The sequence below is a fragment of the Nycticebus coucang genome, chromosome 4 (genome assembly GCF_027406575.1).
Source record: "Nycticebus coucang isolate mNycCou1 chromosome 4, mNycCou1.pri, whole genome shotgun sequence".
Classification (NCBI taxonomy): domain Eukaryota; kingdom Metazoa; phylum Chordata; class Mammalia; order Primates; family Lorisidae; genus Nycticebus; species Nycticebus coucang.
In genome coordinates, this window is record NC_069783.1 from 11,100,905 (window position 1) to 11,128,298 (window position 27,394).

The 27,394-nt window shown below is 43.4% G+C and overlaps 1 long non-coding RNA gene across 1 annotated transcript in view; it reads right to left on the minus strand.

The window, feature by feature from the left end:
• LOC128583883 (uncharacterized) overlaps window positions 1-27,394 on the minus strand; it is a 66,738-nt gene that overhangs the window by 22,579 nt on the left and 16,765 nt on the right. Inside the window, exon 2 of the long non-coding RNA XR_008379575.1 lies at window positions 26,912-27,110. This is a non-coding gene — a long non-coding RNA (uncharacterized LOC128583883). The remainder of the gene's footprint in view (window positions 1-26,911; window positions 27,111-27,394) is intronic.

Here is a 27,394-nt window from a genome sequence, read left to right on the forward strand (position 1 = left end):
TTGACAAGAGTTTGTGGGACTTTGCTGAAAGGTGACAAGGATATATTTAAATGTTGACATTTTCCCCAAAATAAAACAAACATACATGAAATTTAAAACGTGTTTTTATTTCTTCAAAGGAGTTTAGAATAAAACATGCATTAACCAGGAGGCCTAACTTTGATGTGGCATATGCTGTTGTGGGTGCAGGGACGATCTGGGCACAGGTCCCTCAACACTCCAGTTATTAGGTGACTTTTTCCAGTGACCCAAGACTCAGGCTCTGCTTATCTTCTTTCCTTTGGTCCATCTCTTTGCCTTCCACTGCCCATTAGCATCTTCCCCAGAGGGTGAGAAACGCAAAGAGAAGAAGACCAAGAACCTCTTACAAATATATGGATATTATGTCCATCTAGGACGAGTTAGTATGGCAGAAAGGAGAGAGAAAAGAGTCGCATTAATGGCCTACAAGGAAAATTGAAAAAGTCAGTATATGAAAAGATGTGTAAAATGCTGCTGGAATATCATCTATAGGTTTATAAGGTCTTGGGTCCACTTAGCAACAGACTGATAAGTCTGGTGATGAATACCTTGGCTAAGCGACAGCCCCATAAAACTGTTTAAACCTTTGAATGGCCACCAAAAAAAGCTGGATAACCATGATCATATCAATGTACACAGCTATGATTTAATAAAAAATAAAAAAAAAGACAACAACAACAACAACAACAAAAAAGCTGGATAAGACATCCATAAGGGTGAGACAAGGCCAGCTTCACAGCTCCACAAGGGCCATGAGTGAAAGGACCCCATGTTTAGCTGGGTGAGTTTGTGTTGTATCATCTTGAATTTCTTAAAAGTTTTATTTTTGAACTTACGCTTTGCAAGTCAGATGAGCCCGTGGAACCACCTGTGAGCGGAGCTGCCCACAGTGTGTACATTGTCCTTTGCATCCATTCCCTTCTCATGCAGTGTGTGAGACCCTTTCAGCACTGAATTCTGCTGGACCTGCAACGTGCAGGAGCTCAGGGAAGCTCAGAAGGGAAATGTGTTACATTCAAGCATGAGTAAGCGGGGTGCTAATAGCCCCCAGAGGCCACGCTTCCCTTTCAAACTGGAACTTGCTATAAATGCAGGGGGAAAGCAATGATGTTCTTGCTATAAATGCAGGGGGAAAGCAATGAAATCCTTTTTATCTTTTCACAGTTGTGTTACTTACTTCCTTGTTTTAGTCAATCAAATGTACTAAAAATGATGAAATGGAAGAAATGAGAAAGATGGGGCAACCCATAGTTGCTTTTCCTTTTAGCTCTTCCTCCTCATGGGTAAGTCCTAGGTAGGGTGTCGTAGAATGTTCGTGTTTTAAGAAGTGAAATTAAAAAAGAAAAATTGAGTCAGTTTTGTGCAGTGGTCCCACTGTTTTGATACAAACAAAATACACATGCAGGTAAGAGCCACAGGATGTGAATTGTGACCGTTCAGTGAATCTATAGAAGAGTTAGATGTTCTTATATTTGCATTTAAAACTCACCTTGCACAAGTTAAATTGATTTTTACTTAGGAGGCCATAAAACGGCAAATAAAAAATACCATAAGTACAGAGACTCTAGAAGCAAGAAAAAGCTTTATATGTATACTTTTTTATTTTAATTTTTTATCAAATCATAACAATGTACATGAATGCATTTATGGGGTACAATGTGATAATTTGACATACAATGTGGAAAGCTTACATCAAACTTATTAACATACCCTCACCTCACTTACTTATTTGTTCTGTCAAGATATTTATACTCTACACTTAATAGTTTTTAAATGTACCGTTACATTGTGCACAGTAGATGAGGTCTAGGTACACTTATTGCTACTTTATAAACCAAGGGTCCCTTATTTTCTTTGTACGCTCGACCGAGAAAATCACATAACTAGTTCTGGCAGTGAACTAGTGGCCAAGGCAAGTGACTCAGAAGAAAAGTGGTGTGGAGAGCTGAGTCGGCGTGCACAAAGGCATTGACCCAAATTAGGCATGATGATGTCTTCCCTAAACTTACACATAGTGCGTTCCAATGAGCCAGTTTTCTTACTTCATTTTTATACATATTAATTAAAAGCTCAATAAAACTTTAAGTAACATTTCGAAAAGGGAAGCATAATATTCTAAGCACTCTAACAAAACTATCATTTTTTCTTCCAAAGCAGGGTTGGCTACAAGCTTGCTATGACCTCTGGCTCCTTGGTTCCTACCTCGGGGCACATCTCAGCTGCCAAGACCTCTCTCCAAAAAAGAGGGAGCTCACAGCTTTGTGAGGGGAGCCGCTCACTACACCTCCCTCTGAGCCTCAGAGTACCCATAACAAGGGTTTTCAACCTTTTTTATGTCACAGCACACTTGAACCTATAGCTAAACTTCCCCGACATATATAAATTGTGTTGATTTTAAAACAAGAGTTTAAAAAATGAATATACTTACTACATTGAACTTTAAAATAATTGAATTAATGGTCTTTAAAAATTTTCACGGCACACCTGAGGTCCTCTCACAGCACACCAGTACCGTACACACTGGTTGGAAATCACTGAAAAATACATGCTTATTGATGAAATGCCAATTTTCCCAGATTACCTTTCACTGAGAGCATTCTACGGGTGACTGTCTTCTCAACATGCTAACAGAGGAGTGGAGTGAATGGAAAGAAGCTTTTCGACCATTTAATAGTAGGTTGGTGTTTATGAAATAAATCATTTTAGGTTTAACTTCCTAGCAGAAGAGAGCAGAGAGGTCTCAAGGAGATGATATTAAAAGTTATAGGCTAGGGGATAAGCTTGAAATATGGTGGCAGAATGGAATGGGACACTTCTCATGTCTGCAGAGCCCAGGGTTCTGAAAAATAGCAATTCAAAAGAATCCATGTCTTGACACTTTCAGCGTCTGACATTCTTGAAAGGGGGAAATCTCTGCCTGGATTCCTATCGAATTTGAGATTGGGGCTTGGGGTTGGGAAGAGTCTGGAACGCTAGTCAATTACACGGCTTGTACCAATTTCCTGAGCCTCCATTCTCCCTTCTCCCCATCACATATAAATACAGATCCTAATTTCTTTGCCAAGATTTTAAAATGTCAAAAGATAGTATCTGTAAAAACACCAGGAAAATTCTAGAATTTAACCTCCATCTTGAAAAAAGGGACATCTCAATGGATGAATACCTCTCATATGCCAAGTGAGAGGTGATTGGCACGTTAAATATGTTACTTCTCTCAATTTTCATCATGACCATGAAAAGTTTAGACCATCATCTCTTGTTTAGAGAAAGTGGATCAGCTAACCCCTGCCTTGTTCTTGCTACCCGAGTGGTAATCAGGACAGGCCATGTTAGGAGGGAACATGCCTGTCCCAGCTTAGGCTCACAGGGACTGCTCTTGTTCTGGCTCTCCTTGCCTGAGAATTTCCTACCTCCATATCAGAGGGTCTTCATTCCCTCTAATTATGTAAAGTGATTTGGGCCAAGAAATGGTATAGTCCAGCTCCTGCAGAATATTCTTTTACAGCTAGATTCTATTTCCCCAAATCTGAGAAGGCAGCAGAGAACTAGAACGGAGTGTGCCCAGCTAGAAGGTGATGTCATGATTCAAATGCATTTCCACCTGCCTGTGAAACATGGATTTCACCTTATTCTCAGAAGCTGACACAGACAAACCTTAGGTGACTTTAGAAACCCGGGGCACGGGACACTGAGTAACTTACAGCAAAGGATGCTTTGTGAGCCAGTCTCCAGTAAGTCTCTAAAGTAATAATTATAAATAATAATGTCCTTGTAGGCTTAAGCCACTGAATGATTTACATTGTGCAACAGATCCATGGTCTTCTTGGAGAACTGTTGCAAAACTCTGTGCAGGCAATTAGCCCATTAGGGAGAGGGCTGTCCCTGCCAGGGACGTGCAGCCCATGCCAGACACCTGAGGCCACCAGCACACCAGCAGCAGCACCACACCCTCCTGCTGACCAGGAGGGGCCACTGTAAGGCTGGATCTAGTTTCAGGTGACCTGAGCAGTATCTAGAAAAAGATGTTCCCAGGGAGGGCAAAGAGGGCAACAGAACTAGTGACCTTGCTTACTAGCAGGAACCGACCTGGGAGCTGAGACCAGCAAGTCAGCGCCTTGGAGTATTTGACACAGTGCTGAGATGCATTGCTGTACACTTCCCATGGCCTGACACATTCGCTCGTGGTTATATCCCGTGGAGCCCTGGGAGCCCCCACACTATCGGTGACTGTGTGACGGCTCAGGGCTAGCAGTTGGTCACAACAAGTGTCTTTACAGTTCCGCCAAAGTCTTTCCTTCCTTGATATCTTGCAATATCACACAGGGTGGAGAGAAAAAATGTAGCCACCGCTCTCGTTATTAGGAAAGAAACACATTTCACTAGTTGAAGTGATGGATTCTTGATCGTCAACACGATGCTGTGGTGATAGAGCCGGGGCTTACAGAATAGTCAGGAGTAAGGTGGAATCTTACCTCTGCTCCTCATCCAAAGTCCCAGAGCTCAATTTCCTTATCTATATGCTGGGGAAGCATAGTGTTGACCTCAGTGGGTTGTTATGAGAGATAAACCGGGAAGGTAGATAAACTACTGTATCCTGGGGGGCTTCCGCGCATGCGACTCTGCTGCCCACAGCGTACCTTTCAGAAGTGTGGGCAATACGTTCTCTCCCCTCCACATCTGTATCATACTCAGACTCATCAGCGCTCTTCTGGGCTAATGTTGTAGCTCTTGATTTTGTCATCTCTCCATAGTTCTCTCCTTAAACAGTCCATTCTCCTCACTTCCACAGAGGAACCATTTTATAATCTGCCCTCAAACCCTCCAGAGGTCCACACCCTCTCCTTCTGCCCATAAAAGATTGTCAGTGCTCCTTACAAGGGTATTCAAGGCAATATGACATCACTCTATATTTCTAGGCCTACCTGATAAATATTCATACTGACTACCTACTGCTTTCTACACAGGGAAACATTTAACGACCTCTGAGGTGTGCTTGGAATTTTCTCATCCATCCTAATTTTGGCTGCCTATTAATATTCTACTCATAATTTATTCAACAAACATTCATTGAATGAGTGCTACTCTTCAGACACCTTGGTTCAGAGGTCCTTGACTTTGTGAAAATTTTCCTAGAAGATCCCTTTTCTGAGCTCCCTCTAGGTGGGACATTATTTAATTATAGCACACATTGAACACTATTAATGTCAAATTTGTTTTTGTCTGTTTCCCTGCTGGACTTGGGGCATGTACTGTGGAATATACGCCACCTGGCATAGTATCCACATCCTAAGCAGAAAATAAAAGAAACTAAATTATTTATTCTTTGGAACATAGAAGAAGGGTTTCAAAATGGTCTAGAAAGAATAAATTGTTTCATTTCCATATATTCCACTTATACCTAGAGATAGTTACCTCTTAGGGTGCAGTGATGATAGTTCCAGAATTTACTAGTATCTTTGGGGAGCAACAACTCAGAATGAGATTATAATTCTGTCCCAATAGTACGGATGAGTCTAGTCCTACAGATTATAAAAGGAATAGGAATTTCCTGCTCACATCACCTTTAGGCAGAGTCAAGGCATGGAAGCCAGAAAGATGTGGCACCTACATCTCCCATGGAAGAGGGACTTGTCCCCCTTTTCCCACAAGCTCCTGGAGAGGAGACAAACTACAGCTACTATCTCTTTTAGGGGTTGTTTCAGCTGCAAAGAGCCACCTTGCCCAAAGTCATGCCCTTCCAAGAGTGACCCACGTCCAGTGACTGATGGAGGCAGGGGCATAAGAGCCCAGTGCAGGGAAACTCTGATCATTTCAGTTTCTGAGTTCTCCATGGTTCTGGCTGAGGCTACGCCTGCATGTTCACAGTTCACCTTTTCCCTTTGTCCAATCCTTTTTTTTTTTTTTTTTAATTGTTGGGGATTCATTGAGGGTACAATAAGCCAGGTTACACTGATTACATTTGTTAGGTAAAGTCCCTCTTGCAATCATGTCTTGCCCCGAGAAGGTGTGGCACACACCAAGGCCCAGCCCCCACCCCTCCTTCCCTCTCTCTGCTTTTCCTTCCCCCCCATAACCTTAATTGTCATTAATTGTCCTCATATCAAAATTGAGTACATAGGATTCATGCTTCTCCATTCTTGTGATGCTTTACTAAGAATAATGTTTTCCACTTCCATCCAGGTTAATACGAAGGATGTAAAGTCTCCATTTTTTTTAATAGCTGAATAGTATTCCATGGTGTACATATACCACAGCTTGTTAATCCATTCCTGGGTTGGTGGGCATTTAGGCTATTTCCACATTTTGGCGATTGTAAATTGAGCTGCAATAAACAGTCTAGTACAAGTGTCCTTATGATAAAAGGATTTTTTTCCTTCTGGGTAGACGCCCAGTAATGGGATTGCCGGATCAATTTTGTAAATGTCCCCCTTGCTTGGAGATCAATTGCAGGGATAATCTAATAAACGCTCTGAACATTAAGCATCATCCCAGAGTCTGTATCCTGGGAATCCAAATAGTGTCCTTGATGAAAGCAGGGCTAAGACGGGATATTGGAGCTGGATTAGTCACCAGCCAGCAGCAGTGAAGTTGCAGATGCAGTATTCGTGTTTGCTGGAGCTCAAGGTGGCAACCGTTTGTTATAACTGCTGCTGAGTGGGAGTTGGGGTGCTAGCAGAAAGGAATCCACCAAGTAGTGAAAAGTATTTGAAAAGGCATTTGAAAATATGAGGGAAATAGGGACGATAAGGGCAATGAGGTTACTTGACTGTTGTTAGACTCCATGGAAGCTCCAGACAAACATAAAATGAAGGTTAAAAGTGAGTAGGAGGCCAAGTGTGGAATCCAAAGCCTCTGTGGTGCCACATCCTGCAGTAGCAGGGCAGGCGGAGATGAGAAGCAGCCTCACAACTTAGTCATCACAGTAACTGAGCTAGAAAGAAGAATAAACTCCTAACCAAGGCCCGCTTTGCCTAGGTAAAGGTCCTGAGTGGAAAAAACAAGATCTTGACACCTAGAATGGAAATCTGGGGTTGATGTCCTGGAAAATTCTAAATTTCCAGATTCTCCCTCGATCTCTGAGCCTTTGGTGTGGCCTTTTCCTCCATTTTAACCCACCTAGGGGGTCACTCCCCTAAAAGACAACAGGTTCCCCACTCAGGATCTGTCCCCACCTTGCCTCCTGGCCATCAGGCCAAAAACTCAGTTAAGTTGCAACTTCATCCATCCAAGAATGTGCTGGGCCTGGGGAGGCAGGAATAGGGTGACATCTCACAGGAGCTGTAAGGCCAGTAGGAGCCAGGGACCAGGGATGGGACTGACCAGGAGGCCTGGTGCCTGAGAGAGGAGAAGGGGGGGGTTAATGTACTGGTGCTTCAGTGATTTGGGAGCAGTCCCCCAAGATACAGGGTTTGGCAATTAGCAGAAACCCTAGGAGTAGTGTAAACTGGTTCTAGGATCATGCAAAATAGTTACCAAGAGCACGGAAGAAGTATGGCCGGAGTGAGAGAGGTCTGCATGCTAGGACCACTGGGTCTGATGGGGGAAATGGGATTAAAAGGCTTAGGAAGTGGGCATCCTGGAGGGAGTGCACAATGTATTCAAAACCCACCACACGATTGCATTCCATGGCAAAGCCCAGATTAAGCAAGGGAAGCACTGGTGAGAGGGGAACAGCATTTCCAAGAAGCTCATCAGTGAGTGGCTTCACTTTCTAGGTAGAATTACTGGAAGAAGAGGACAGGACAGGGCTAGGCTCCCTGACAGCATAAGGCCAGGTAACGCACTTAGGAGTCAAATTCCATGTAGACATGTAATTTAGATACCTTTATACTGGAGAAATAGAAAAATTCAAATGGACATTGATACCAGAGACCCAAAAAGTCATCATAGCACCAGCATTGCAGTGGAACCAACTACACAGATGGGGTTCTGGCCAGTGTCAACCAGCTGTGTAGTTCCTCAGAGGCAGCTACTTTCTTTGGCCCCTTCTGAAACTGCTCCCCGCCATTAAACCCAGATGTTAAAAATTAAAAACAAGATCCCATTCCCGGGTATGTCAAAAATGAGTTTCATTCGTAAGTATCTAAATGATGCCTGGCCAGTAGTCCCTACTAAATCCTCGCTCAGTTCATCCGTCTGGCCCCGGCAGATACCAGATTAACCTTGGAGGAAGACCGTGCACTACCACAAACTAGACAGTATAGCCCCAGCTGCAATTGCAGTCTCCTTTCCAGATTGGGTATCTTCGATACAGTAGATTACCATGGTTTCAGTGGCCATGTTTTGTTGTCATTCTTTTCTATCCTAATCAGAAAAGAATATAAAAAAATAGTTTATACTTACACTGAATGGACAAAACTATAGGTTCATAATTGTGCCCTATGGCAATGTGAACTACCTCCCTCCCCGAGCTTGTCAGTCTCAGTGTGACGAGGTCCTGCACTATCTGATATCCCACAGAACGTCACATCCATCCTTTATGTCATCACGTCAATCAGATTGGAGGAGAGAAAAGGGGAAACCTTGCTGGAGGCCTTAGTAAGACACACGCACAGCTGAGGGTGGGAAATAACCCTACAAAGACAATGGGATACCACATTAGTGAAATATTTAGGAGTCCAGTGTTCAGGGAATACCTGGATCCCACATGCATTAGTTGCCTGTAAGTGCCATAACAATTTATTTTTTAAAATGGCATAAAACAACAGGAATTTACTCTCATGGTTTGAGAGGCCAGAAGTCCAAAGCCAAGGGGTTGACAGTGTCATTTTTTCCCAAAAGTCTCTTGCAGAGACTCTGTTCCTTTCCTCTCCTGCTTCGGCTGGCTCCACGCATCCCATGACTTGTGACTGCACCACTTTGATCTCTGCCTCACGGTTACATTGCTTTCTTCTTCCTGTCAGCTGAATTTTTCATTTGTCCCTTGCAACAACACTTGTCATTGAATTTAGGGCCCACACAGATAATCCAGAATAATGCCCGCATCTCAAGATCTGTAGTTGAATTACCTCTGCAAAGACCCTTCTTCCAAATGAACTAACCCTTCGAATTCATGAAAATTGGGATATGGACAAATCTTTGGGAACCATCGTTCAACTTACTGCACCATAGAAATTAAAAGACAAATTATTCCATCTGTGTTTCCCATCACAAAATAGAAAGCACAACATGTGATAGGCTTGTTCGAGTCCTGCAGACAGCATGACACCTGCCTGACAATACTGCTCTGGCCCAGGTAGCAGGGGACAGAGATGCTGCCAGCCTTGGGTGAGGCCCCCAATAGGCAGGTGCACTGTGGATGGTTCATCCATAGGATAAGCAGCACTTGTCTTTGGGTCGCATAACCCAGCGGACCTTCAGACTTTAAAGATATCAGTGGTGGAGCAACATGTCAAGAGCTCCAGTGCCAAGCTCAAGTGACAGCATGATGGAGTCAGCCTCTGGGATTGTGGACCAGGAGTGCCAGTGAGCACATGCAGTGCATGTGCAGTGGAGAAAGAGACACTTTTTGAAGAACACCTGTTGGCATGCTACTGACTCGGTAAGAGCAGAACAGCCACCCAGAACAGTCCTTGTTACCTGTATACAGAACTGCTCGTAATGAGCTAGATTCTGTCTGAACACACCATGTCATAGAATGAGACATACTCAGCAACACTAAAATGTAGGTTTAAACAGACAGAAGATCCATGGTCACTTGGTGACAGTTGACCAAGTGGGCCTCTTCCATAGCCCAAGGGTCTGCCAATCATTGAAAGAAAAAGATATATATGTCAGTAGGTTAATAATTTCCTTCCTTTAGGCCAGTGGTTCTCAACCTTCCTAATGCCATGGTCCTTGAATACAGTTCCTGTGGGTCACGACCCAGAGGTTGAGGACCGATGCTTTAGGCTCTCAGACAGCATCACTCTCCAGAGCCTTATGGAGTACTGAATCCACCAGCACAGGGTCCCACAAAACAACATAAAACCAGTGGGCCCACTTCCAAGCCAATAGCCACAGAAGGGACCCTAACACCTATGGCACCACCTAAAAGCTGCTGGCCTGAAATAGCACAGGAATAATGAAACACAGCAATAGCACCAGTCAGAGAGGGATGGAGAGTGGAATGCCAACCTCCCAGAAGCAGAATGTGCCAACCTCCCAGAAGCATCACGACACGATGCTGTGTTTCCAGGAGGAGGAGAACGGGGCAGAAGTGGCAATTCCTTGAAAGGTATAAGAGGGAATTCTTTCCAACCAGTACTCCTAACCTACTACCAATCTCGAGTGATTATAAAATAGTCATTTTTAAGATATTCATCAACTCAAAAACTGACCTGCCATATAACATTTTCTAAACAGCTACTCAGGAAGACAATTTACCAAAAATAAATAAATAAATAAAAATGGAAGACACCAAAAAGCATAAAATTCATTCTTGACTTAGAAATTCATCACAAGAGAGCCAGGGGGATCGCCACCTGATGGTGAGGGGAAATCCCAGGTGACGGTCATCACCGGCTCAGCAACCTGGCAGTGGGGATACCAGCCTCTGGCAGACTAGCCTTCAAGTAGATGAAACATCAATATTACTAAACGTGCATCATTGGGCAATTTTATTTCTGAGCAAGAATTTGGGGATGAACCAGTAATAATCAAGAGAAAAGAAAAGGAATGAACAAGACAACTTGAAGGAAAGCAAAGATGTACAAGAAAATTCATTCAAGTGAGTCTCTCAGTTGTAAATAACTCTTACGGACTCATAAACAAGTGAACACTAAATTTTGTATGCAAGTAAAATTGAGATCTAGAGTGGTTGCAGGGATGATGGACTAAGAAGCGTGTATGAATAGGGCAGGGAAAGGGGCGTCAAAGAGGTAGAGTCTGTTCAAGTGGCTAAATTTTGTTAAAGTGGGATGCGGCTGGAGTTTATCCTCCTAAGTGATGGGATTGTCAGAAGGAAATCTGTTGCATTCGCTTTAGACGATATGGAATATTAGTTTCCTTTTGTGGTTGGATCATTTCTATCAGCTACGGGGCAAATTTCCCTGTGGTCATTTTGCCGAGAAATGTCGTATTTCCCTTGAGAAAAACGTTTTTGTTGTTGTTTCTACCTTTTCCCTATGAAGTTAACCTGGAATCTTAACAGAAATCAGTTTTAATTCTTTGGCTTTGAATGCTAATGAATGCCGAGGTGGGTTTGCATTACATTTTTATCATCAGCGTGGAAAGTTCCAACATCCATCTTTTGTACTAACTCCGCCCCGACCTTTATATTTTCAGAACATCATTTTTCCTTTTTCTATGCTTTCTTCAATTATAACTTCCCATTATAGCTATATTTCTTCAAATCCCCTTAAATTATTATGTTTTGGGGTGAGGCAAAGTTAAAAACAACATATAAATAAATATAACTTCGAACAATTAATAAATTTTGGATGTGCTCTTCATAATAGCTTCGCCTGTTTATATTGTGCCATCACTGTGGCTTCCCACTGGAGCATAAGTTTACAAACATCATGCAAATCCATTATTTATAATAAAACTGACTAATGATCATTAAAAGCCAATTATTTCTTTACATCTGCTGGCTATGGTTGGCAATAATCGTGTATCATTCAGATTTGTGCCTATGTGTTTGCCTTAGTAAGATTTTAATCACTCATTAATTTATGGATTTCCATATGCGTCATGGGTGCCTGCATTCCCCAAACTGCCTCAGCCTTATAAATCAAGAAGCTAGAGAAACTCACAATTGTGACAACAGAGGCATCTTTACTGAACTGTGTTTTCATGCCAGTGTCTACCAGAGAATCATAGAAAGATCAGATAAAACCTCCCATGGAATATGTTCAGTGCAATTGATCTTCTATTCTTTTGATAAATTCTTTTATTTATTTATTTGTTTTGCAGGTTTTGGCCAGGGCAGGGTTTGAACCCGCCACCTCTAGTATATGGGGCCGGTGCCCTACTCCTTTGAGCCACAGGCACTGCCCTTTCCTTTGATGAATTCTTTAGCATATATATATATATATATATATATTTTTTTTTTTTACAACACAGTAGGCATTTTATGTTTTTTTGTTTTTGTTTTTGTTTTTTTTGTTTTTGGCCGGGGCTGGGTTTGAACCCGCCACCTCCGGCATATGGGACCGGCGCCCTACCCCTTGAGCCACAGGCGCCGCCCGGCATTTTATGTTTTTATGGTGTGTTTGCCACACCAAAAAATGTTAATGACTTCTTAGTAGTCTAACCTCTCTGGAAGTAGAGTACTTAGGGGAGGGAGAATGCTTTCACAGCTAGGTAAAGGAAGACTTAAATCCTGTTTCCAATTCTTTTTGCAAAATCTTAGGAAAGTCAGTCACTTTGTGTCTCTGAATCCATATTTATCAAAACTTTTTTTATGGTAAAGGTGTAATATTATTAGAAGTAAGAATTCTGATGAATGACAGACCAGTCTCTGAAGGAATTGTTCTTAACTATGGCAGGAAGGAGCTTGGGGAAAGGACCAGTGATTGACTTACGCCTAAACTTCTGAAACAGAGCATCTTCACTAAAGAAAGACCCAGAGAACGCTGCCAGACAAGGTCACTCTCCCACAAAGGCACGCCTCTGTGTGGCTGAGAAAAAGGCCTGTGGGCCCACCTGAGCAGGCACCCTGACCCTCCTCTGCCCAGCTGAGACCAGGCCTGGTGCCGGGACGGCCCACCTGCTTCCCGATCTCAGTGACTCCAGCCGTGGAAATGACAGTGCAGGGCAGAACGCTGTCAGCAGTAAACCTACCCAGGGAAGGCAGAGAATTAGAAGCAGCATGCTGTGAGCAGTGGATTAGCATAGCTTACCCTTACAAGAAGAAAAAGTACATGGGTGTTTCACATGAGATCAGAAGACAAAAAATTCCTGATGGTGAGAGAGCCAAACTAAAGGGAGAAGGAAAAGAAAAAAATAAAAATAAATAAAAATCCCATCTGCTAGCAAAGCAGCATAAGATAAAGATCTATAGGACACCTGGCATTTGGCTAGGGACCATGCTGGTTACGTAATTTAAGACCTAAGGGGCATATGGAGGCAGCCCTTGGGTGAATAATAACACCACCGAAGTGCATACACACTCCCTGGCTAACAGCAGACACCTACAGTCTCACCTCATAGAAGGAAAACCCAGAGAAGAATCAGAGCAAACACAAACATGGCCGTATGACAGCATCCTGGCTCACAGCAAGGTGACACGTCGCAATAAAGACGCAGAGAAAAGCATGTTTTTGAAAATAATTCGATACACATGGCAAAAAAACATGCCATTTGTATCGAATGCACATGCTTTGTATTCCGGGTGTACAGGAAGATGCTGCTGCTGTGAAGTAAGAGGGAATCCATGTTGGCCCAGTGGCAGACACAGTTTTAACGGAGCTGGCAGAGTTAGAGTAAAAATGCAATTAAAGTCAACCATGACATCACCAATTAAAGTGTACATTGGAGGCACTAGAAAGCTGAGGTGAGACTTGTGGAATCAGTGAGGCAGTGCAAGGGTCTGCAAATAATGGTCCACAGGCCAAATCTAACACAGTCCTGCTTGTACACACACAAATTTTTACATTTTTAAATGATAAGACCAAAAAAAATAAAAGAAGAAAAACTTGTGACATTAGGACTTACATCATGCCCAATGTTGGATTGGAATACAGGCACCACTCCCCCAACACTCACACATTATCTATAGCTGATTTCTTTATTTTTATTTTTTAAATTATTTATTTATTTTTATTTCACATTAACGTGAGGGTATACACAACCAAGTCTCAACATTTGAATTTGTTAGGTAGAGTCCCTCTTGTAGTTACGTCCTGCACATACGAAGGTGTGCCCTACACCCCTACATTGTGGCCACTCAGTGGGAGGCCCCCATACCCCCTCCTCCCTTTCTTCTTCTCCCTCTCTCCGACTTGAGTTGAATTGCATTTTTCTCCCATGTGGGTGTGAATTAGATCATCTACTGGCTTCATATTAGTATTAAGTACATTGGATACTTGTTTTTCTATCCTTGTGATACTTTACTGAGAAGAATGTGTTTCAACTCCATCCAGGTGGATACAGCTGTAGCTGATTTCTGAACTCAAAGGCAGAGTGGTTGGGACAGAAGTCACCTGGTTTTCAGAGCCTGACTATTTTATCTGACCTTTTGCAGAGAAGATTGGCCAACCTCTGATCCAGAGGACCAATGAGCTTGATGCGTTTCTTTCTTCCTTTTTTCCCTTTAGTGTGGTTATGTTATTCACTTCAACTATAGTTAAGTTCATTTATTTCTGCTTGCATTCCATTCTGAGTTTTTCCCTTCCATTCACATTAATTTTATTTTTTGGAGTGTGTGAAATAGTCATGTCGTTTTAAAAGTTGTGCCTAGATTGGTTCTTGGACACTGCAACGTTAACGAGATGTAATGAAACCAATTTTACCAGTAGGCTGATTGATATCAACAAAGAGTTAAGTCCCTGGAGCAATATTTCTTAGTCACAAAAACATCACCAAATTTGTAAATAGAAACTAAAACACATCTAATTATTAAACATTGAAATAAATGTGACCTATGCGTACCTTTTAAAAGATGAACAAAAACAAGCAAGATGATTATTTGCTTGCTTATTCCAGTCCAAGATCTTGGATGGCCAGAGCCTCCCTGCGGCTCAGGGTGCCAGGTGGCAGCCCATGCCAGACGGATGCGGGCCCGTTGTGGGGCACACTCACACACCCCCACACTGGGACCACAGAGACGCACCAAGGAACTTAACATGCACGTCTCTAATGTGTACATCTTTGGAGTATATAAAAGGAATGGATTCTTTCCCCCATCAATGTTATAATGAAACAAAGTCTCATGAAGTGATGTTATTGAAGGAATTTCTGTTGAGTGGCACTTCTCTCTCATCCAGGAGAACCAGTGCATCTGTGAAGTTCACACCACTCTCTATGTTGTAAATAATGAAGCCCTTGGTTTCCGTCCCAGAAATCTCATGCCTTCTGCCAGCATTCATGAAACTATGGCAGCTAACTTGTTAGCTTGCCAAGAGGGTAAAATCTCAGACCACTCATGGTTCTTAACATTTCTCCATAGTGACTTTGTATGGGGTCTTTTCCAACTTCACATTCTTGGCACCATGACCTCTGGTTTTTCCAAGTCACCTCAAGAATGATCACTTAACTCAGTGGTTCTCAACTTGTGGGTCGTGACCCACAGGAACTGCATTAAAGGGCTGCGGCATTAGGAAGGTTGAGAACTCCTGATTTAACTCATGATCTCTCTTCTACACAAAAGTGGCCACACTCTCCTCTGTACAGTAGTCCACCCCCCACAGCCCATCTGTGGTTTTGCTTTCCAGGCTTTCTGTTACATGTGGTCAACTTCATTCTGAAAAATAATAAATGGAAAATTTCAGGAAAAAACAATTCATAAATTTTGAAGCGTGTGCCATCTGAGTAGCATGATGAAATCTTGAGCTGCCTTATCCCCCCTCCCCAGGATGTGAATCATCTCTTTATTCCCTGTATCTATGCTGGAGACACCACCTGCCTGTCAGTTACTTAGTAGCTGTCTGGATTATCAGACTGTCTGTCATGGTATCACAGTGCCTGTGTTCAACTAAATCTTATTTTACTTGATAATGCCCTCAAAGTGCAAAAGCAGTGATGCTGGCACATTGTTTTTTATGGTTCTGTTTCATTATTATTGTTTCTGATACCTTACAGGTATATATGTATGAACACAGTGTTCAGTACCATCCGCAGTGTCAGGCGTCCATGGGAGTAGCAGGTCTTGGAATGCTGTCCCCACTGGTCAGGGGGAGCTGCTGTCTCATCTTGTAGTTCATGCTTATTTTCCACAAATGTCACAATCAAAGGAAAAATAATTTCCTCCAAAACAACATATCCTTTTGAAAATAGAGTTAGATTATATCTAATTCTGTATAAAATCCATTATAGAGGACTTTCCCAAATATTTTTCTTTTCAAATAAAAATAGTTTTTGGAATGAGATACAAGCATGAAGCAAGCTGCTATCTCCATAGATGTCACCTAATGGAATTACTAACAAAGGGAGCAAAGACGTTTAGTTTACATATAATGATTTCTCAGGAAAGGTGGAGTTGGACATGACCTCTCAAGTCCATTCCTTGCATGTTGCTGTGAACAAGCCTTTTAAAATCTCTTTAAGAAAGCAGTCGAGTAAGAGCTTTATGTTGTGAAGATCACAAATAGTGAGGAGAAACCTGCAGCTTAGGAAAAAACTGTCAAGGACAGTGTCCGGTAAGGTTGTGAGAAGAGCCGCCTCTACATAGAAGTAAAGGTGAGGAATATTGGATGATCCAAAGAGCAGTTTTGACTGTAAACTATAGGTCTACAACCTTTTTTTTTCTTTTCTGCTACACATTGGAAGAATAAGAGTTATCTTGGGCCACATATTAAATACACAAACACTAACAAAAACTGATGAGCTAAAAAAAAAAAAAAAAAAGGTCCATGCATAGTTTTCACAATATCTGATACCACAGATAAGCAAAACAGGCCTCAAAGAATCTGCATGTGGCCTGTGGGCCCCAGGTTGGACACACCTGCAACTACAAGTAGATTTCTAAGCTGAATGGCCCTCCTGTGTCCAAAGGATCCCAGAAATATGTTAAAACTGAAAAACTGAGTTCCCTTGATGGGACTGCAAACTAGTACAACCTTTCTGGAAGGAAGTATGGAGAAACCTCAAAGCACTCAAGCTAGACCTCCAATTTGATCCTGCAATCCTGAAAAAAATCCTTTTATCATAAGGACACTTGTACTAGACTGTTTATTGCAGCTCAATTTACAATCGCCAAAATGTGGAAACAGCCTAAATGCCCACCAACCCAGGAATGGATTAACAAGCTGTGGTATATGTGGAATACTATTTAGCCATTAAAAACAATGGAGACTTTACATCCTTCGTATTAACCTGGATGGAAGTGGAAGACATTATTCTTAGTAAAGCATCACAAGAATGGAGAAGCATGAATCCTATGTACTCAATTTTGATATGAGGACAATTAATGACAATTAAGGTTATTGGGGGGGGAAGCAGAAAGAGGGACGGGGGGGCATTGGTGTGTGTCACACTTTATGGGGGCAAGACATGATTGCAAGAGGGACTTTATCTAACAATTGCAATCAGTGTAACCTGGCTTATTGTACCCTCAATGAATCCCCAACAATAAAAAAAAAAAAAGAAAAACTGAGTTCCCTGCCAGGAAGGCAAGGAAGGCCAGACACTCCTCACTATAACCCCTCCCTTTTAGAATTCAGATGTGATAATTGACCAGAATTAATTTAAAACAGAGATATGAGACTGAAAAACAGACAGTGAGATACTAAACCATTAGCAGGACTCCAAAGCACCTGCAGGCCATCAGTTTGCTTAACACGTCACTTGAGCTGGTATATGGTGCCAGTTGACAAACTTACTTTAAATTTTTTTCTTTCCTTTCCTTTCCCCTTTCCTTTTTGGATTAAAACGAGGGTACCCATAGTTGGGTTACATTGTTTGCATTTGGAAAGTCATTTTATTTATTTATTTATTTTTTGTAGAGACAGAGTCTCACTTTATTGCCCTCAGTAGAGTGCCGTGACAACACACAGCTCACAGCAGCCTCCAACTCCTGGGCTTAGGTGATTCTCTTGCCTCAGCCTCCTGAGTAGCTGGGACTACAGGTGCCCTCCACAACGCCCAGCCATTTTTTGTAGCAGTTTGGCCGGGGCTGGGTTTGAAGCCACCACTCTCCGTATATGGGGCTGGTGCCCTACCCACTGGGCCACAGGCGCTGCCCCATTGTTTGCATTTGTAAGGAACCCTTCAGGTGGGAGCTTACCATATCCCTCCACCCTCCATCCCCCCTTCTTGAATTTAACTGTGCTTTTCTCTTGTGTGGGCCTATAGTTGTTAACCCACTAGTTTTAACATAATATTGAATACATGAAATGCTTGCTTGTCCATTCTTGAGATACTTTATGGTACGGCATATGTATACCATGAAGTACTATTTAGCCATAAAAAAGATGGAGACTTTGCACCTTTTGTATAAACTTCTTTTTCTTCACTTAAAACATTCCAAGCCTTTAGACAAAGCTGTATTTCTTTAACCAATTATAAATCCAAGAATCTCTGAACCTACATCAATCCTTGCAAGCCCTCCCCACTTTGAGATATCCTATCTTTTTGAGCCAAACCAATGTATAACTTCTGCATATTGACTTAGGATCTTACTTGCAATTCCTTGTCTCCATGAACGTATAAAACAAAACGACAACCTGGACACCGTTAGCACGTTTTCTCAGGACCTCTTGAGACTATACATACGTAGCTCAGAATAAACCTCTTTAAATTATTTCGCAAAGTTTGTTTTGTTTTTTTTTTCCCCGTTAGCAATTCTAATGAGGACATCATGGCATGGAGAAGAAGTGAAGGGTTTGAATAAACTTGCATCATAAAAGGAGAGGAGAAAAATTAACATATTTTTATACATGATGTAATTTTAAATGTATAGCTAATTTGAAATGTAAATGTTTTGTGATTTGGCCAACTAAGCTACTTGTATAAATAGCCTCTGTGTGTGTGTGTCTGGGTGTGTGTGTGTGTGTGGCCCTATTTAGGGCTTCCAGTAAGGAACACGGGCTCTCATTATAGTCACAGCTCTGTCATTATTTGCTCATAGATGGTAAACATTTCCTGCCTTATGTACAGAATGGATAGCCTCCTCTTCCGAACCCCCTGACATCAGGGACCATTGAATCATCAGCGGTTTGCATAGTGCCTGACACTTGTAGACAGAAAAATCAAGTTACAAATTAAACTCCGCACCTGAGGATTCAATGTCCTTCTCAATAAAATAAGGCAATTTGAGCACTAAGCCCCACTGTCCGGGCTCACACCTTCCCACTAGTGGTCCATCCTGTGGCTGCCTGGGTTGGACGCTGTAACTGCCTGTGCATTCCTGGGACAGGGCTCTGTGCAAGTCCCTTCTCAGAGGTCTAATCAAGAAAGTCTTCCAGGGCTGAATGGTGCCTTTGTGACATTCCTCCACCTCCTCCCTTGCAGAGGGGCCAGGGTTTCTGTGGGAAGAAGGGAAGCTGGCGATTTATGGCATGTTTTGCTAATGTGAGAATCAAAGGCCTTCCAGGTGTTAATGGTGGCATGGGTGCAGAAAGCCCCGAGTGACATCAGCCGGTTCTGGTTTGCTTGGTTTGATTGCCTTTTTTGGCCTCAGCTAACTCCTAGTTTCCTTTCGTCTTCTGGTTGAAATGAGCTGGGTGAGGTGAGGTGAAGTTTCCTAGGGATTAGGATGTAAACCCGATCTTCCTGCACCAAAGATCCCAGGTTTGAAAACTGGCCAGCTGAGGAAAGGGAGAGAAAGAGGAAGGCAGCTCCTGTCCATGGAAGCCACAGATCTCTCCATATTGAAGAGAGGTTGGGGAAGAAAACAAGCTTCGTAGAGACTCCTAATTAAAGACCAGGGCCTCTCTCACCTCGTCCACATTAACAAACACTGTTGCTCCCTTTGCTATCATAGAAGCTAAGCAACTGTTTTGCCTGCTCATGAACTTTTCAAGTTGAAGCACTCTGCCCGGCTGGCTCTGCTGCCTGGAGGCACAGGGACAGCCCTTCCCAATTATCACCTCCAGAATAAACCTATTCAGTTCTTTACAAAAACAAATGACATCACCAGCAATAACCTGCAGGATCACATGGTCATTTACTTCTACCTGAAATGCGTTTCCTGTATTTCCGGATGGCCTAGTGAAGTGGGCGGGATGTGTGTTACTATCCACATGGGCCAAGTGGGAACTTGAGGCCCACGGAAGCAGAGTGACATCCTCTGGATGATAAAGTGGGTCAGGCAGACTTGACCCAGGTCCTGCGTCTCAGAATCTCAGAAAGAAGAGACTTTCTTTAAAAAAAAAACACCTACTACTTTGCTCAAGGTCCCTCTAGAACTGCCGTTTCCTCCATGGCCACTGGGCTGATGTTGTGGGGAGAGCAAGGTAAGGAGAGCGAGTAAGCCAGACCCAAATACCCCTTCCAGAGTTACTCGCTGTGTTGTGCAGCATCGTGAAAGCTCAGCTAGCTTATCTATAAAAGAATAATGATGACAGTTTGTTCCTGGGCTATCTGGGAGACATAAATGCCAAAATATGAGTAAAATAACTAGACAAATAGGAATTCTCTTCTCCTTTATTTAAGTCATACCATCTCTGAGCATCAGAAATTTTATTTGCAAGTCTCCCAATGGCAGGGCTATGGGTAAAGAAAAAAATATGTATATATGAATGAGAGTAGATTAATGAGGCTAAGCATCATTATGGATGGGGCTGAAAACACAATTCAAGAGGTTGAATGGTGCCCCTCACTTGACACGTGCTAACCTTCCTTGATCTGAAATTCCATGTTGTAGCTTCACTCGTCAGCCAATAGGAGCTCGGATACCAATAACCTCCCGGTTGTTGCTGTAAGGGTCTCTAAACAAAAAGGGACATGACAGAGAGATCCAAGGACAGATTTCCATTCTGTACATGCCAGTGCAAGCTGGAGCTTAGGCTCCCAGCAACTTGCTGTGCGCTGAACCGGTCTCCAGTTCCCAGTTCCCCACCCATAATTCTTGGGCTTTGTGGGCAGAATCTATGCATCAGCTAATGCTCCTGGATTTAGTAGTTACAAAGCGACAGTGTTGATGGTACTTGTTTATTTTGAGGCAGACATGTCCTTCTGAGGTACAAGGAGAGCACTTAACTCAGTAGATGAAACTAATTCAGGTGTCATGTTCAGAATCTAAAGCCAGAGAGATGGAGGAGGAATAGAACCATGTCTACATAGGAAACTTCTACGATTTTGTCCTATGTTTTCTGGCCAGGTTAATGTCAAGCATATTTAAAAGATCCCGTCTTTAATCCGCATTTTGTTTAAGGTCAGGCAGCGTCAAATTTAGCAAGTTTTCTGATTCAGTCCCACTTAGCTCGTCAACATGCATGTTTTGTGTAAGTGATTAATATTGAAAGAATTCTCAGTATTGTGTGAGCCTTTGTTCAGAGCAGGCAGATACACAGGACCAACTGTGCAATTTGTGAGATTCGGTGCAAATGTGGGAGTCTTTGTTCAAAAACTATCTAGAATATCAAGATGGTGGCAAAAGAGAATTGAAGGAAGCATGGGATCTTTCTGAGGGCAGGACCTTGTGCAACATTTCAAGGAACAATTGTTAAAGATCTTTAGATCTGGGCACCTTCCATAGATTCTTTAAAACCTGTTTTTACAGCTAACAAAACAGGGATTTCTAAAGTTAGTGGATCAACCATCTGGAGAGAAGGCTCTCAAACATTCATCCACGCACTCGTCCTCAGTTTAATGAGGGTCTACCAAGAACACAGCTTGAGTCTGGGAATGCAAAGATTTGTAAAGACAGACAAAGACAATTGCTTTTTATTTTTACAGCCTAGCATAGTGAGAGCCTTCTGCATAGAAGGTATTTAGTAAAAGGTCAAGTAAATATATAGTCTGGTTGAGGAACAACCATCAGTGAAGACAGACAGTACATGATAGATAGTCTAGAGAGATAACTTCCTTTCCAGAAGCATCTAGGGAAGAAAAGTTATCCTTTTTTACTTGATTACATTATAATGGCTACACAGTCAGAGCAGCTCCCAAGACCTTAATTTTTCTTCAGCTGTTAATTTCACAAGCATAGGAGGTCTCAGGCTCTGGCATGGACACAGAGAGAGTGACATGAAGTGGCCCAAGCAATGACACTCCGGAGGGACATAGAAAGAAGACCCACTGACCCACCTGCCGCCCAGTCCATGGCAGGCAGAACCCCTGACATCCTCCAAAGACAAGGCGTAAATAATTTCTGCTCCAGAGACAACTCAACCCTACTCTAGCACATGAGGGGTGTTGTGGTGGTACAGGGGGTCATTTATTTGAAATTCATAGTATAGTGTTAATTGAAAATGGCACAAATAAGGCTGAGCTTCAAACCTCATTGGTGACACATTCCATGCAGGTCAGTTTAGTTTCTGATCATCTTGAAGGTGTAAGCAGAGGCCTAGTCACTTGTGCATTAAGGCGCTTTAATTCTGGGACATTGGTATTTCTCTTTCAATTTTGCTTATAATGAGAAGGAGGTGAAGGGATGTCAAATGCCCTTCCCAAGTGGGAGCTCAGCGGGCGATGCATGAGCTCCAGCCAAGCTCTCTCTCCACTGTGCACAGCTGGGGCATCTGCATCTTCCTCTGCAAAATGAATAACAAACCACTCTGCTAGGGACATCAAGGGCTGTTGAAAGTCATGTGTGGGGGCGGATATAAAATTACATCAAAAGCTGTGAAGCACTGCAATGGCAATGGCAATAAATATTATTGCTTTTCAGCAAATAGAAATGCACATTTTATATTTTAAAATTTAGCATATGAGAAGAAAGCTATCATGTATGTATTATTTTTGTAATCTTCACCAAGCCTTAGGGCAATTATTTTCATGTCATTATCTGATTATATGATCTGACGATAAAATTGCGTATGTTCATTGTGTGTGGAAAATGTAGATGATACGGACAAAAAAATAAAGAAAAATATACCTATAATCTCAGACCTTAAAGGTAAATATTTTCTGTATTTTCTGTGTGTGGGTCTCTAAAACACATTGTTGAGAGGTGATTACGTTCACCTCCTATTTGCACTCCACTCTTAAAAGTTAACATTTTTTCACTCCATCTAGCTGAGCTCCTGTATCAGGCAAGAGCTTAGTCCTGGGAGAATAAAAGCAAGCATTGCAGAGGAGAAAATCTAGCAAGGGAAGTAAATGCAGACAAAGCAATTCTAAAAATGATCCTAATCAAATCTGGTGGGAGTATTAGAAGGCTTTGCTGAGGAAGAATACATGCAATAAAATCAAAGGCTAGAAGAGCAGCTATTAGGATAAAGCAAGGCTGAGGTCAGGACACCGCCTGTGCACAGGAGCAGGAAAGAGTGTCAGCATAGTATGTACAAGGAACCAAAAATAAGGCACTGGGTCAGGACTAGAAGAACGATGATATGAGGGATGGTATGTGGATTTTCCCGCATCATTTAAACTTCATATAAAATATCATCTTAAATGTCTGGGGCAGATCTTAACTCCAACATCTTCAAATGAGGGTGAAGGCAGCAATCCATCTTTCCCCTCTGTATACAAACTGGAAAGGTTTTCTGTCCCTGAAGAGAGCAGTTTCATCATCCTTGCCACTATCTATCCGTCCTAGAAAATCAGAAAGTGTGCTGGATTATTAATATTTCCCTGATAGTCTTTGATTTATTGTCTGCGGCTCTGGCTTTTTCAGGTCTTCTTCACTCCCTTCCGATCTCTGTCGTATTTCCTCAGGGTGTGGAGCTTGGCTCCTACCCGGCCATAAGGTCCAGGACTGGGTCTAAAAGGAAGACCACGACTGGACTCACCACCTCCTCGTTCTTGGAAGAGTATCCCAGGCTGTGAAGGAAGGCAAGATGGTGTTGGGGACATCTGAGTCAGGCCTGGTGATGGCCTACATGACTTGGTGAGTGGTTGGGCATCATTAATCGCTCCGGGGCTCAGTCTCCCCCTGGGCAAGAGGAGGAGTGGAGCCTGTGAGGATGCACACGGAAGGAGTGAGGGGTAACCTGCCCCTGGTGCTGGGGAGGTATCCAGTACAAGGCTGTTGGTATGACTGAGCCATAAACACCACAGCCCTCTACTCCCACCCACCCCACCCAGCCCCGTCTGCAGCCCCAGGCCTCTGGGAGGAAACAGCAGGGCACATGCTCTGTGGATGGGAACTTCCTGGCGGGACCCGGTCTAACTCTAGATTGATGGGCTCTCTCGTGGCTGTTCTTCAGTGGTGATGGGGTTTGGGCACCGGGGTAATTGGTGCTTTCGTTTGGTGTAAACACCCCATTTCCCATTTTATGAGAAAGCACCTAATAAATGATGAATTAAAATCCCATCAAATATGACTTTTTAAAGCCATTCATCATTTAAGGAGAAAAACTAAGAAGTTCATGCTCTATTTTTAGGTCATGGAACACTTAGATTTTCTTTCTTATTTGTCTGTTCTCTAAGCAGCCCATTTTCTCATCCATGGTGTGTCTGCACTGTGTGGGGGCATTTAGGACAAGCAAAGGCTCTGACTTCTGTGTGGGGCTTGCTAATGGCAAATCAGCTTTCATTTCATTCCTCTTTTGAGACAGGTGCTCGTGTTGTCGTCCCTGTTGTACAGAAAAAGGCTTTGGTTTTTAGGTGGTGTTGACAAGGTCACAGTACATGGTCAAGAAATGCTGGCGCTAGAACCTGGAGCCAGGTGCATTTGGGTCCAAAGTGTTGGTTCTCGCAACTTACTCCTGTGCTCTCTACAGAGAACAATGAAAAGCATCCATCTCTGATGGCTCCAGTTTTGCTAAACCAAACAGGATTAGACCTGAGTGAGGCTGTAAACAGCCCTCCCCCCTATGTTTTTAGTCCTTATACTGAAAGATGGAGGTAGATGGGAGGGTCTGGCAGACACATGAATGGGTCCACCTGCTACCAGGCAGATGAGTGTGAGCAGAAGAACACAGGTGCTCCTGGAGGCCACAGTGCTGCCCTGTAGGAAGGCTGCTGGCAGAGGGGCAGGATATCCCAGAGGCTCTGCCAACCCATGTCCCTTCAACAAGGTTCTCACAGTGGGTTAAGAGACCCAAAGGCCAAATTTAAAGTTTTGGAGATAAATGTGAATGATCCTCAGCCCCTCCCAAGAGACGGGTGGGTTCTCCCATCGTTGCTATGTTGAGGTTTCACATCAGTAATTCTCTCCTTGGCTTGCATGTTAGTGTTAGAATGATCTGGAAAAGTTTTAGCAATTACTGATGCCAGAAATTCACACCAAAGTGTCTATGTTGTGGTCTGGGATGCTTCCCAGGCATTCACACTTTTTAGGGTCTGTACAGATGAACCCAGGCAGCATGTGGGCAGGTCTGAAGATCACTGATGGGGAATCCTCACATCCCCCATGGGTGTGTTTGCTTAGGCACAAGTCCGAAGGATGGTGTCTCCCGGGTCTTTTGCCTTTCTCAATTTCTATGACCTTTCCTACCCCACTTCCTTACCATCTGGGGTCCCTTTCCCTGGCTTCTTGTACCCTGCTAATGGCACATACTAATTCAACCCAAAGCAGTAACTCCATTGATTTCCTAACCCAGAGAACATTTTTGTTTAAAAGGGGGACATTAATGCCTTAACAACAGCAGCAAAAAATCACAGGAGATCTCTGAGGCCTTTTGACTCTTCTGAAGGAACCTGTGTTGGAGCCAGTGTTGTCTCTAAGTAGAAGGCAACCACACCTAGGGTACAAACACTCTCTGGAAAACAACCTTGTGAGTGTAGGTGAAGCCCATGCAGAAATCTTTGAGTTATTTTATCTGTGTAGTTGAAGAATGATTTGTTTTTCTTTAGAAGCAAGATGACTTCACAAGTCCTAGCTGACCATGACAGGCCGACAGCTCCAAAGCTGGCAAGCCCGTGTGTCCTGGACTCTCAGAGCCGCATCAAGTAGTTAACACACCTGACCAAATGTCCACCCCCTGCATCGCCCTGCACTGCATGCTGGCTCCAGCCCACAAGGACCTGCTGCCTGCAAGGTGGGGAGGACACAGGGCCCCAGCTACAGGGCAGCGAGGTGACTGCTCTGAGGGCACAGAGGAGGGGTGCACGGCTTGACCTTGAACAGGTGCATGGCTGGGGGACAGTTTCTGGAGGAGATAAGGGTTGGAGGGAGACTTGGAGGGCATATCAAAGTCCCAAGGGAAAGGTATTCCAAGCAGGAGTCAAATGTGAGTGCAGGTGTGCAGTGGCCCATGCAAAGGGAGTGATTAGGAAGATGCTGAACTAGAGTCAAGAGCCCTGGATGATCTCAACCCAACACAGTGTCAAGTTCTCTGTGTGCCATTAAGTAGATGGGTCACCCTGTCTGGGCCCTGCTTCCCCAGCTGTGACAAAGGGAAGTGGGTGACATTTCTTCTCCCCATGACTTTAAATTAAAGAAGAATTCTGTGAAGACTCAGCACACCTGTTACATCTGATTGGTGATTTTCAACTCTTCTTTTAATGAGGTGCCAAATGGTATTCCCGCCTCCCTCTTACCACTGCACTAGCCCACGAAAAGGGCCAAAGGAAATGGGAATAAGTCTTGTATAGAAAACAAGAGCAGCTCAAGCATCCACTTGTGGTGACTGCTCATGAGTGGTGGTGTTGGGGACAAGGGGGAAGGGGAACAGATGCTCTGTCCAGCGTGTCCACTGAGAGGCACATGATGCTAAGAGATATTTTGTCCACTAGGAGGGACAAATTAATGAGAAGGGGCTCCCAAGAAAGAACAGATGACATGTCAAGGGGTCCCCAAGGATCAGACATTTGTCTACAACAGAAGGTCTTTAAGCCCTGACCAATCAAATACAGACACAGACGCAAATCACCAATCAGGCCTTCATAGCGGGTCTCTGGGACATGCACACAGTTGAGCTCACCGTGTCCCAAAATGACCTCTCCCCATTAACATAGTAAAACTCACACCTACTGATGCTGTGACAGTTTACATACACCATGGTAACCCAAGGAAATTGCCGTACAAGGATAGAAAAGGGGAGGGCTCTCAATTCCAGGAATTCTTCACCCTTTTCCAAGAAAAACCATGAATACTTCACCCCTTCCACACACACACTTAACATAAAATTAGGGAGTCAGCCAGAAAGGAGAAATCTTGTTATACTCAGGGTCTCCTCCACTTGTGGGGGCCGACCGTTCCTTCTCTGGAATGTACTGCACGTTAATACCCTTTGGCACTCTGCCTGCCTGCACCTACCTGCTCTGCTCATCCACTCCCTCGACTCAGTGCCACTAACCAGTCTTCGGCACTGGGAACCAAGGTCCTGGGAACACGAGGGCCTCACATCTGGTCCCCACACCTAACAGGGCGGGGCCTCCCCTTGGCCTTGCAGAGTCTCCTGGGTGACATGGTCCGTCCAATTTGTGAAGGACAGTGCTGGCTGAGGGTCTTCCAGCTGCATGGTGAAAGAACAGAGGCACAGTGTTAATTCCAGCCAGTGCCCAAGTTTTAAACTAGGCCCCTGTTAGGCTGTGGCCAAAGGCCTCAGTCTCCTGCCTCATCTTTCTTCTGAAAAAAATGCAAACAAAATCTGTTCCAAATCCAAAGGCAATAGTCTCTGCTGGCTGGCATAGGCAGATCTCCCGTACCCTGCTATTCTGTCACCATCACATAGCTCCGGGGTTTTGTGTCTGTCTGTCTGTCTTTCTAACTACCCTGAGCCCTGTTAGAGCTCCTGGC